Source organism: Lathamus discolor, chromosome 10, assembly GCF_037157495.1.
Source record: "Lathamus discolor isolate bLatDis1 chromosome 10, bLatDis1.hap1, whole genome shotgun sequence".
Classification (NCBI taxonomy): Eukaryota; Metazoa; Chordata; class Aves; order Psittaciformes; family Psittacidae; genus Lathamus; species Lathamus discolor.
The window spans coordinates 17,980,107-17,993,617 of record NC_088893.1 but is presented as its reverse complement, the minus strand read 5'-3'; positions in this window follow the sequence as shown (position 1 = coordinate 17,993,617).

Here is a 13,511-nt window from a genome sequence, read left to right as displayed (position 1 = left end):
TCTTACTTCCTTCTACTTGCTTCTTGCTAATTCGTCTGATGACATTTTTGCTCATTAAATATGGCTTATGGATATCCTTATGCCAGGATATTTGTTTGGAAGTGCTTAGAGGGTCATTCTGAAGCTTGTGGATCAACCAGGCAAGCAGAATTAGTCCCAAGAGTCAGCTGTCCTACAGATTGCATTAGGGAACGTAAAGCATTCTCTGGGTGCTAGTTGTAGTAAATGCTTTCCAAACAATTCATGTGTTAGAAATATGGTCACATAAACTTCTTATTGGACAATAAATGAATAGGAAATATGAATATGAAACACAATGAAAATCTGAATCTTCCCATATACTATTTTGAGAGGAAAACATTGTTTGGTTACTTCCTGAATGCACTGATTCTTGTGAATAAACCCCCATAGCTTGGGAATATGCCTCTTAAATTGATTTTTGATTTCCCTGTATGCTGTGCCCTGAATTCTCAGAGGTTTCTCTCTCATTAATACCATACCATTTCTCTAAGGTCTGGCCAGCTTTGAGAAAATAAGAGATGTGTAGTTTTATCCTAAATTACCCTTATCACACATGGAAACATTTACTAGTGCACAGCATTGCTCCTGAATGCAATCCTCATACTTTTAAACTGCTCTTGAGATTGTTTTTCCACTGAAGTTGCTTTTTAGGTACTAAAATAAAGAAGAGAAAACAAAATCCTAATTCTCTTACAATGTCTGGTTTTGTAAAAACATAGGAATAGGAATTCCTACAAAAGTAAATGTCCACTTTCTGCACCAATCCCATTACCGTCATTATTGCGTGTGTGCGCGTCGTGTTCCGCACGTGTATGTACGATGGGTGAATTCCATTATTATACAATTACTTGAAATATATCTCTGGAAACTAGATTTGGCAAACAAAGCAACATCTGGTCACTCAAACCACTATTTCAAGCCTTATTCCTGAATTACATTCCTTATTTTTTTAACCGAGAGGACATTTATTGCTTCTCCTTAGACCCATTTGTGTTTCAGAATATTTCTGGGCTGCTGTGGCCAACATTTTCAAATGTGATTTTGCAAATCAGATCTTTTAGACGTGTTTCCGTTAAACAGAGCTATGGATCATTAGTTGCTTTAGAAAGTCTTGCCTTATAATGAGCTCTTTCTTAAGCCCCTTACCACTGAAAGGGGAGCATCTGAAGCACCTTGCCCATCAGCGTATGAAGCCGTGATGCCATTAAGGAGCTCAGCCAGCAGGTGGAGTTTAAATTGCATTTAGACAGCAGAGCTTTTGGTTAAGGTTTAGCTGGAGCTGTGCTACTGGAAATGCCTCTTACTGACAGCCCTGGAAGACCGTTGGGTGCTTAAAGCTTCCATCAGCTGGCAGACCATTTACATATAGGCTGCATCACTACAGCAAAAGTGGCATGTACAATTTATGAGCTCACTCGTTTTGCCTTTAGAGTGATGTGGAGTGCTAAATAATTGTCACTGTGTGTAAATTAAGTTTTAAAAAGTCAACTTTCAATTTTATATGCACCTGAACACACATGACAGGAGAAGAAGCACTCAGATGAACTCAACTCCCGATTTAGGCTTTTGTATTTTGTGCCTCGGTGTCAAAAAATAGGATTAGGATTGGATTAGGGTAGGATTTGATGACAGTGCATCACTAGAAGCTGCATTAAGCACTGAAAGAGATGAGAGGGTCAGGAAATACCTGACAAAAATCATAGTGCTGCATTGGTAGCGGTGGGAGGTAGATGAGAGAAGGGTTTATTGCATCCATCACTAAGTTTTATTGTGAATCTAGTGCTGAACAACAGCCAAAGCAAGAGCAACTAGAGCTGACCAGCCATTCTGAGCAGGAGATGGCTATGGCTGGCATCTGTCCGGGCATGAAGCCAGGCTCCAAGGCTTATACCTCCTCCTCAGAGATGAACTGTGTGGTCTGGCACCACTTTATCTTACACTATGAGTTCTGGCTTAGAGTAAAAGGCAAGACCTAATTTATAGATGCTGCTATGATAAATTATTCTGTTCTGGAGGTAGTTCCTGCTGTTATCCAGAAAGCAGTGTAAGAAGTGTATAAGGCTGCAAAATAAAACAGTGGTGGGATTTGCTTTGGCTAATAGAGATGTAAGCAACTGGCATCCAGGGAAGTCCGTATGTCACTGTTTCCGGGGGGAAAAAGAAAACATTACCCTCTTCTGTGGTGGTTTGAAGGGTGAAATTTTGCACCTTTCTGATAGGAATGGCTTGCAGAACCTCACAGAGATACAGCCTATAAAATCTAAAGTCATACTGGGCACAAAACCAGTCAGGAGTGTGCAAAGAGGAAAGGGAACCAGACGGGCAGATCAGAGCCTGCCAGGTTACCTTGACTTCCTCTAAGCTATGCAGGAGAAGAAAGGGAATTGGCAGCCATTAAAAGCACATGATGACACAACCCCGCTGCTGCAGAGACAATGTGAATTACAGGCAAAACACTGAAGAAAAATACACAGGCTGAAATTTCAGTTGTAGAGGCTATAGAAAAACTGCTGCTTTAGTTGAAACCAGGTCCGTTCCTGAACTGGTGATACTAAACCTGTGACAAAGCATTCAAAGGATTGATGCAAAGCACCACAAAAAGCATGTTCAAAGCAGATGATACAGGCTGCAGAAAGACTGCTGAGAAATGCCCCAGTGTCTGGAGCCATTGAAATGTTTTTCAGGTCCTTGCAGATGAAAACACACTTGTAAACTCAGATCAGACGGCACCTGCTCAGCAGAATGTCTTTGAAGAGAGAAGGAAATAACAGGAGCTATAACATGAGCATCTCAGCACCCATAAGGGATGCAGCAGCTTAGGGACCAGATGGACAAACTGCACCAGACCCGAGTAACACCGAACAAAGCTCTAGCAAGATTTTACTAGCAAATACCCTCGGTTCTGTGAATTTCATCTGGCAAAAAGGAGAATTTCCTCCATATTAAGTGCCAAAAAGAGGGAAGTTGGCAACTGATGCTGGAGAAGGAGAGCTGCTGTGGCCACGGGGGCTGGCATGAATAACACCGGGAAGCATTTCAGGAGGCAGGGCATCCCTGCCTGGGTGGTCTCAGCCAGCCAGCCCTGGATTGTTCCTGCCATCCCGCTGGCTGCTAACATTAACATCGTTTTGCTTGCCACCTCACCAAACCTCAGTGATCTAAAGGCCTGGATGATGTGCTTTCTGCCCTAGCACAACAGATCTAAGGATCTGTTCCAGTCCCGGGTCTAGTGTTTCACTTTCACATCATCACTTTCTCGTAGTTCACTGGGGTGCAATGCTGAATCAGCAGCTCACTCCATGAAGAATTCTGATGGAAAGCTACAAAAAGCAAAGAAAATATATGGTGTTCCACTCTTGAAACGATATGCTATAAACTGCCTTTCCAGTCTCCTGGTGCAATGCTTCATGCCTGATGTCAGCATACTTGCGTACTTTGGTGCTTACAGTCCCAACATTATTAAACCTGCCAGTATGGAAAGGAGTTGCAGACATAAAGGAAGAAAAATGTGCAAAGGATGAAGGCTGCAACTACTGGCAAACTGTAAAACTCATCTAAACTCTAAGTGGGAAATTCTGCCAAGATCAGGCTATTTCTTCTTTTTTTTTTTTTTTAATTAAATGAACTTTTCTCCTATTCTTTTTCTTCCAGTTCTGAGCAAAATCTTGCTGCCATTGTGCGGGGTATGAGGTCAATGGGATGCACCTGAAATCAGACAGGATCCCACTCGTAATGTGCTGCTTGGATTCCCGCATATTAACTGCAATATTTCCAGCACACTGATTTTTATTTCAGACATCAAAAGAAATGAACAGGCATTAAAAGAAAGAGAAGAGGGAAGGAATTCAAAGTCACGGACTGTGATTTGCTGCAGAAGATGAAAGAAGGGATGGTGAGGTAACACCAGAGAAGAGGCTAGTGGCATTTTCTGTGTGTGCTGAAAAGATGGCAAATGGCTGGGGAGACCAGGCCTTCACTTCATTAGTCACTAAATTACAACAGATGCTTTTCAAGTTACTTCAGCAGCAGCAGGTTTTGTTTTCTGCAGAGATCCTCAACCCAAAGACAAAGCAGACAGTGGGTGTTTTATTATTATCACGTCTTTGCTGGCTTCTGCCAGTCAGAGGGAAGGAGGAGGGAGGAATGTAAGATGGGGAATTGGCTGTGGGAGAGGGTTATAGAAGATCATCACCTTTGGTTTTCAGGAAAGTCATGTTTTTTTGTTAAAGAGACCCTTTTCTCTGTGCAAGAGCTCCTGTATCACATAGGTTTAAGTGTGCAGGAGACCTATGGCAGCTCGGTACCATGGGCTGTTGCTTGTTTTAGGTTATTGTGCTCGATGTGTGTTTGTGAAATGTTCACCTCCTGCTGCAGAGAGCAGTGTTTATCACTGTCACCGTAGCGTGCGTGAGTGCAGCTCCTTTGCAGATGGCTGCGCTGGAGGTTGCTGTGATACAAATGCAGCTCTGCTTTGCAATGCTCCTTTCTTTAAAGCCAGGAAATCACCCAACAGCCACAAAAAGCAGTTGTTGAAAAGCTAAGGGGAACCCCCCAGGTTTGCTATCTGACTGAGTTAACTGCTGAACTTAAAATGATGAGATTGTGATCAGTTCACGCTGTGTAAGAATTGCCATTGACTGTTTAGAAGAGAGGATGGTAGCGTGAGAAGCAAACAGATACAACATTGCGGCTGGCAGGAGCAGGTTTAAGCTGTTGAGGCTGCAAAAGGATTCATCAGAAGAGAGTTTGATGATTTTATCAAATAAAGACCCTTGTCAGATATACATCCTGAAGATGTGTATCCCATTAGGAGCACTTACAGTGTATTGCATGAGGTGTTGATTATTTTGCTTTATATTGTTATTTGTCAGTGCTCTGGGTTGTGCAAAACATTCTAGAGTACCACCCTGTCTCCTGAACCTCCCTTATCCACACAGCATTAGCTAGGCTCTATCTGTTCCTTCTGGAGGCATATAGGAGACATGGTACTATATTAAAACAGTGAAATGTACAACCCCAATGACTGTACTTTGGTTGTCAGACAAGCTAACAGTGATAAAAGCAGAGTTAATGCAATTAAACAAAAATTCAGTCCTAAAAATAATATAGAAATTTGCAGGGGATGGAGCAGAATAGGAAGACAGCCTCTGCCCAAGGAGGTGATGTACTATGAGTGTGTCTAGGACTTGATCTGTACGTTCAAGAAGAAATAAATCCTGAATGTAGCTGCAGAGCTGCCAGGAAAATGGGAATGAAGGGATGCTGGAACAGTTTCTGCAGTTCTGGCAATAAATATAGTAAGAGGGTTAGTGAAATTACTAATAAATCCAGTGTTTTGCTGCAAGTTTAGGGGTACAGGAGGGGGAGAATGGCGTGACAGAAGGTCATGTCCCGTGTACAGCCAGCATGACAGGGATCCCTGATTTGCTCAAGAGCTTAAAATAGTTTAAGTACTGCTCAGCTCATTCTCTTTTTCTGCATGAGCACCAAATCCGGAGAGGCCTCACTGGTAGAGGTTTTGAGTTTCATCCATTTCATAGTCTGGTTGATGCCCGTGTATGAAAATTATTACAATATGAGCTGATGCTGTCCACATCCAGCTGGTGAGTAACAGAGATGGGATTTTTATTTCTGGGAAGTACCAGCCTTTCCTTATGAGCCAACTTAATTCCAGCTTGTGCACCTAATGTTTTCATCAAAGAGGTTCAGAGATAAGCCGAAGTGAGTGCCTTTGACATCCTAGAGGCACTCATCATGGTTTTAGGGAGCTGATAGCAGGATAATGCTTGTGCAGCGAAGATTTTCACAGAGGTATCAGGAAAATACAGGGACAAAAGGAGATTTAACAAGTTTAACAAATTTGAAGGAGATTTAACAAGATTTTCATATAGATATGATATGTTCAAGGCCAGGTTGGATGAAGCCTTGGGTGGGGTGGTTTAGTGTGAGGTGTCCCTGCCCGTGGCGGGGGGTTGGAACTAGATGATCTTGAGGTCCTTTCCAACCCTAACTATTCTATGATTCTATTCTACATCAGGAAAATACAGGGACAAACTGATTTGTTAAAGGAGATTTAATCCAAATCTTCTCTTCATAAACCTCTCAGCAGTGCTGTCATTCAGAATGATAGTCTAAAGCAAGTCTTTCTTTGATACCAGGAGGGAAACCAAACTGCATTTCCTAATAAGAGAGTCATCTCCTTTGTGAATCTGTGAGGACACATTGCAGCTCCATCCTTTAGGAAGCAACGGCTTCAAGACACAGCCCTTTTTTCACTGCAGGTTGACAGCCTTGCTACACATTATTGTGTTTTTCCAATTTGGACTCAGGAAGACTAAAGTAAAGCAAAATAAATCTGGAGAACAAGGACATTGTTTTTCCTTTTTTTCTTTCTGGCTCATTCCTTCCTAGAGGCATTTATCATGTTCTGTAGCAATAGCGAGTTGCAGCAGAGAGTAGTGTGCCTTCAACTTCAAACAATTAAAGACCTTTTTGTGGCAAGCCTGGACTGCTGTGCCAAGCACTCATACGCAGCAGTTAGCTGCCTCTGAAGAGCATCCGAGCATTAGCAGAAGAATTACTTCATGTTGTATTACTTCAGATCAAATTTGACCCCCCGCAGAGACTATTAAAAAACTTAAACCTGAAACATGCCAAGATTTATGATAAATAATGGCAACAACTGAAAAGCAAAGCAGAACAACGCAAAGGTTTCCTCTATATGTCTGTAAATGTCCTGGATCCCAATGACTGACCAGATGTGCTGTCAAAGAGGTGGATCTCTGCAGTTTGATTCCAGATTTGGAACATGTCAAAGCCTAAAGCTGTTGTACAAATGGCAATAAAACCTACTTACTTTGGTGTGGTCTTATTTTCAAGCTGATGGTGGGGAAGATATACAGTGAAGAGTAAAGGACAAGTTTTAAACTGTCTTTGATTAATCTAAACTGGCTTCAACAATATAAGCAAGCCAATTACGCTACTTGGAATTTATGGCACCGAACTGTCTATTTGGCATAAACTGGCGCAGCTCCACCAAAATGATGACACCAGAAGCAGGGAGAAGAGAAGATTCCAGGGAGACCTTATTGTAGCCTTTCAGTACTTAAAAGGGGTCTGTGAGAAAGATGGGGAAAGACTTTTTAGCAGGGCCTGTTGTAATACGATGAGGGGTGATGGTTTGAAACTAAAGAGGGGAGATTCAGGGTGGATGTGAGGAAGAAAGTTTTTACAATGAGGACAGCAAAATCTTGGCACAGGTTGCCCAGAGAGGTAGTGGATGCACCACCCCTGAAGACATTCAATGCCAGGCTAGATGTGATTCTGAGCAACCTGATCTAATTGAAGGTGACCCTGCTCACTGCAGGGGGTTGGACTGGATGAGCTTCAAATGTCCCTTCCAACCCAAACCATTCTATGATTCTAAGACAACATGCCTGTATTTTAACAGTATTTTAACCTGATGACACTTTGAAGCTTGTAAACCAGCCATGTTAAAGAGATATTCTATGCTTTATATGGTGCAGACTGCATGTACTCCTACTTCCCCTTTCTATGCATGGCCTACAAACACTGCATATTTGGTTGCTGTTGGTCACATTTATGAGTCCATCATGGTATGGAGGCACCAGCAGTGCTGCGCGTTGCCTGGTAGGCATCAGTTTTGTGAGAAGAAAATTACAGCTGTGACTTTTATTATCACTTTACCACAACCTCTTTTCCTATGATTCATATTGCCTTAAGAGATTAGTTTTCTTTACCATTTAACCTTTCTCAATATTGCTGCCTGAACCAAATTTATGTCTAGGATAAAGCCATGTCCTCCTTTTATTGAATCCAGGTACTTTCCATAATGAAACGAAGGTCATGTGATCTTTGATTGTGGTACTTGGAATTCCTTATTGAAAATGTATATTATAGACTTTTATGGCATTAATTAAATGTCTCAAAAGAAATGACAACATAAAAAATAATTAATGTCTCTGTTTGGCTCATTATCTCTTTGGATTTGATTTGTGTTCAGAGCTGGAAACTCATCTGACCCATATAGATTTGGATGTCTGAGAGTGCTGCCTCGTGGCAAAATTTAGGACTGAAGACAGAGGGCTCATTTCATGACTATGGGACTGTATTTTTATTATTTGCTTGCAAGTTCCTTGGGTAAATTGCACTCATTTATACAGGATGTTATTCCACCTTCATCGCCGGAGAGTATCTGAGTGCCTTCCAGCTGAGCATTATGCGATCCAGCTAACATCTGCCATGCTCATTCTCTCTTTCATCCTTACCCAAGCGTGTGCATGTTTTGTTGTTGGGTTTAGATCTACATGCTGCCATGTGTCAGTGTTACAGAGAGTCATATGTGCATCAAACACTTGTCTAAATAACTTGCATATTGATCCTGCTAGACCCCTCTGGTTTATGGCCTGAGATTCAGAAAACTGGAGTGGGGGTATGAAGCTATTATAATCTTGCAAGAGCAATAATTATAAAATCCATGAGGATTTCATTATCTTTATGTAAATTCTTATATATTATTCCAGCATCTTGGAGATCTTTCTTTAACCATGAATTAGACCATTTGTACTAGAAGCTGTACAGTCTGTACTCTCAAATCACTTACAATCTAATTGAAAGACAACAGATCTTGTCTTTTGGTACATTAAAACATCCTATTATAGAAGAAGGATGCAGCTGCTTATTAAATCTCATAGAGTTCTGAATGTCAGCAGAACTAGATTTCTGTTAAGTCTTACAAGTAATTCTTCTATGGGGATTATTATTAGTATTGGTTTTATTCTTCTTCAAAATAATAATGTACTGTACAAACACACATAAATATGCCCGAAAGCTGTTTCAAAACTCTTTCTAGTGCACAGCAGGGAGTTCAGGTGCTGTTCAGATTCCAGTTCAAGCCCTGCTTAGGGCTTCATGAAAGAAACCATCTGACGAGGTATTTGCAGTGGAATATGGAAGGGCTTGAAAGACAAGTCCAGTGTTAGAGGACGATTGACATTTATTGACTTCCTGCACCATCTAGTGGGGATTAAAATTAATTGTTCTCATTTTAAGAAGGCTCTAAACTGTTCAGGATGCCTGTGGCTTCCTCTCCTGGGCACTGAGAAGAGCACTGGAGAACTCAATTCTCATCATCCTTTGCACAACAGGACCAGGCTCCATTGGGATCAACAAGACAGGGTATAACTGTCATTGGAGTACATTGCATCCAGCGCCATGTAGGAGTCAATCCACTTGAATTAATTCCAAGAGGATCACAGGGAAGGGCAGACCTCAAGGAGCATTACTGGTGTGTCATGGAGCTGTGGGTGTATGCAGGACCTTGGGATGAATTTCAAGAGATCCAAGCGTGACGCCTCTCTCTTTCACGACCCAGTTGGAGTTGCAGCTCTGGGGCTCTCCTGAGTGACTAGGACTTGGGAGAAACACTTTTCATCATGCATGAAAACCTCAGCGAAACCACAGAGGAGAAGCCAAGGTCTGATCCTGCAGGCGGAAGTGAAAGATCACTGCTGTAACCATAATATAAGGCATTTCCTTGAACATAATTTGCTTAATTATCAGTGAACAGGATGACATGAGGTGATTACACTCCTAATTTTCAGTCTAGGAAACAGCAGCAGCTTTTTCCTGTTGCTGGGCAACATAGATCTGCTTTGAAATTTGGTTAAAGTAGTGAGAGGCAAACATTTCTAAATAGCCATGCTATCACTACAGAGGCAATCCTGCTGCTATAAACAGGCAGGAGGCTGGAAAATCCCACCTACAGAATCTAGTTTAGGAATTAAAAGACTGCCCGAGCTAATTAAAAGGGAGGAATATATAGAAAAGCTTGAAGAAGGGGAGAGAGATCTTCTCCCCTGAGAAAGAGTGCTAATTATTTCATATGACTGTGTTTGCTATTCCTGGCGCTGTCCTTGTTCAACCTATGACTCATTTCATACAGTCTGTTTGTAGGATATGGTCATCCATGTGTACCTGTATCATTAGAGCGGTGGAAAGCATGCTCTGCCTGGGAAATTGGCATGTCGTAGGCTGGAAAGTGGTCTGTGGAATACATTCTATACTGCAGCTCTTCTCCCCTTCAACACCAGAGCATATCTTGACCTGTCATATTGGCAGGGTTTGGCTTGAGTAATAGGGACCAAGTGGATTAGAAACGCTGCCCTTCTAGTTTGACAGGTCTTTCTATGGCTTCACTTGAGCAAGGTCCCAAGGAGTTAGCTGACCTGAGGAGCTGGGCACAGCAGAGACTGCAGCTCTGTAGCACGACAGAAATCAGAAAGCCGAACATAGTGTCTGCCCCGTTTTCTCCTTGTGAGTGCAGGATTCCAGTATTCCAACACAAATTTCATGATGGCAGAACATCACTCAGTTGTGCTGTAATATCCTATGCTGTTTCCTAGTTTGCAGTGGCAGAATTTCCTATACCTTTGTTGTAAGCTTCCTTTGTTTCCCTTTTTCCTTTTGGTCTGACACTGCCTCTCACTGCAGGCACTGACACTTGCTTTGTTGCTTTGTCTCAGGGTTTGGAAAGATCTCTGTTGCATTGCACTGATATTGATGTGAAAGGCAACTGGGGCTTAAAAGTTTGTCACCGAACCACTCGAAATAGATGTTCCAGCTCTTCGAACACAAACAATATGTCTTCAAAATAGTGTTTTCTTTAAAAGGCCCCCCACTGCAACATGTGGGAGCAAATTGCTTCCTAAAAGATGCTTCTGCTTTTACACTGATAACCACAATGTTTTTCAGCCCAAAATAATTATAAAGCTGATTGAGAAAGTGGTATTTCTCTCCTCCCCCTGAAGGAAAAGGGCCTTCTGTTAAAGAACTGGACTCAGTAGTTGGGATGCTGCAAGACATGTTGTTGAAGTGCCTGTCTTATGAGTCCTGCCAGTAAAACCTAACACTGCCTTCCCTGGGGAGGTCTCACTCCTTTGGTATTGAAAGTTCTTGGTCTTAATAGTCTTCAAGTGCGTGAGGAAGCTGCCTAGCAAAGTGTCTTCTAAGGATAAAGGACCTAGTTTTCATAGGGATTTGTGAATATTCATATTTAGATTTACTGTGAAATAAAAAGGAATGTCAGCAATTTGGGGTGAATCTTCTATTGAATTCACTTGATTGCTTCCCTTTTCAGCTTTTTGTGGTGAATTTTGCCAAAACATCCTTTAATTGCCTGTGTTGCTTTGACAGATCTGGCAGAACTGCACACAGAAATGACTGCAGATGCCGTGCTGAGCACGGGAAAATGGAAACTCCATGAACAACCTTCTTGAAAACCTGGCTTTAAAGACTTGGTTTCCTTTTACTTATTTCATTAATTAATCCAGGTGATAAGAGGCTGAAAGTGCTGGCTGGAAATGCCCCTCTCGCCTTCCTCCACACAGCTCTGCCCACATGCCTCAGCCCTGATCTCCTTTTCTAATCCATGCCTGAGCTCCTTTGAGGAATAACGTCACATGGGGTGTGCCAAACCCTCAGGTATTCTTGCTGCTGAGGCCGTTGACCACAGGGACAGGTGACAAAGCTCATCTCTAGGCATGATCCCAGTAAACACTGCAACCACTTTATAACCCAGACGGATAAAAGACCCCAGACCTGCCCTGTTTATACTCTGTGTTTGAACTGGTGGATTTCTTGGCATTTTTGTTGTTCATTGCCTTCCACAGTGAGATTATCTATGTACCCTCAATGTATTTATACAGCTCATACCCACAGATGTTGCCTTCTTGCTTCTCATTTTGATTCTGATCACAATCATAGAAAAGAAGAAAAAAGGCGTTCTGGAACTGAGATGGGTGTTAATAACTAATGGGAGCCCACCAAATGGGCTGAAATACAAAGGTGGGTCAGATGAATGGTTTGGATAAAAGTAACTCCCAGTGAACCATCAGGTGGGAATTAAAATTTCATTTCCAATGCACTATCACTGCTGTGGTGGTGGTGGTGGTGATTTATTTGATTGACTGCTGGTTTCTTTCACCTTTGCAAGCCTTAGGTTTTTACTATCTGAGGAAATTAAGGCTGAATTGCAGCAGGAAATTCCTTGTAGCCAGGTGTTTCTGGTTATCCGATGAATAACTCGGCTGGTGGGGAGGAGAGGATTAGGATGGGATGGTTTGGAATCTAAATGATTCTCATTGCTGAGTACCACACATTGACATTCTGGCAGCCTCTCTATTTGTTCTCAGTGAAGGATGGGAAAATCCTACTGAGCTGAGCAGCAGGTCCGGCAAGCAGCAGTAATTTCATTGTTCTTTTTCCATAGTTAGGGTGAGGAGCTGGTTTTATTTGGTTGTCCTGATTTAATGCACCGAGTTGAAAAACCACTGCTGAATTCTGGTGGGTCGTGATTTGAGTTGCCTTAATAATACAGCTGTGTACGCTACTGGTCCTGTTCTCCAGCCTGATTTGTGCTGCTTTTCTTCCTAGATGAAAGCGTAAAAGGCCCAACCTCAGTTCCACTCACTTGCCGGGAGATGGATCAGGCTGAAAGGCCTCCAAATACCCGAGCTGCTCTTTTGCGAATGAATACAGTCGAAATTGGCATTAATTCAGTGGCTGGTGACCCTGTGCTGGACAAAGGTGGTGGTGATAGGCTTCATAATTTAACTAAGTAGGTGAACAGAGAAACAAATACACCTGGATGAAAGTAGTGATTTCTGACCTTAAAATTCTTGATACAATGGACATGCAATGGCAGGGCATCTTAGGCATGGGCAATACACACTAACTTCCCTTCCCTGTAAGGGTCAGCTTCTCCAGTGCTGTGGTGATGTGGTGGATCTGGTCTGTTACGACGATGGATGCGGCTGCTGTGACCTCTGAGTGCTTGTGGTCTGTGTGGCCCATTCCTGGGGTACACAAAGGTTACCCAAACACAGGCTTTGCCTTCTGCCCTGGGCTCCAGAGCTCTCTGAACTATGAGACCTTGGTCAGGATATCCCTCAGCAATAGTAGCGGAGTCAGGAATAAACCTCCCAGAACCTCAATACACTTCTCGAAATGTAAGTTGTACTCTATTCCTACTTCAGCTGCCCATGAGAAATGATGGGATTAAAAGGAACAGAAATGTCCTTTCCTTTGCCCAAAGCTGAGGAAATCATATTCCACGTACTGCAGTGAAGCTGAACAGCTCAATCTGAGACTGCTGTGGATGTGCAAGCTGGCAGCCTGGCTTGTAAAAGGAACAGAGGGAGTAAGCAAGCAAAAGAATTATTTCCCCAAGCTTTTACAGCTCTAACTCCTGTATATCTCTTGGCTTGGTTGCATTGTCAAAGCTAAGTGGATGGAAACAGGATCTTTTCCCTTAAGCAGTCATTAAGGAAAACGGCTTCAGATCATTCAGGGTTTGGGGCAGTGCTACAGCAGCCTAATGGAGTGATAGCCAGTTACATCTTCGTGGCCTGTAACAGCAGAGACAACCTGAGTGTTGTAAAGCACCAAAAGTACCAGCTCTTCTTCCCGGT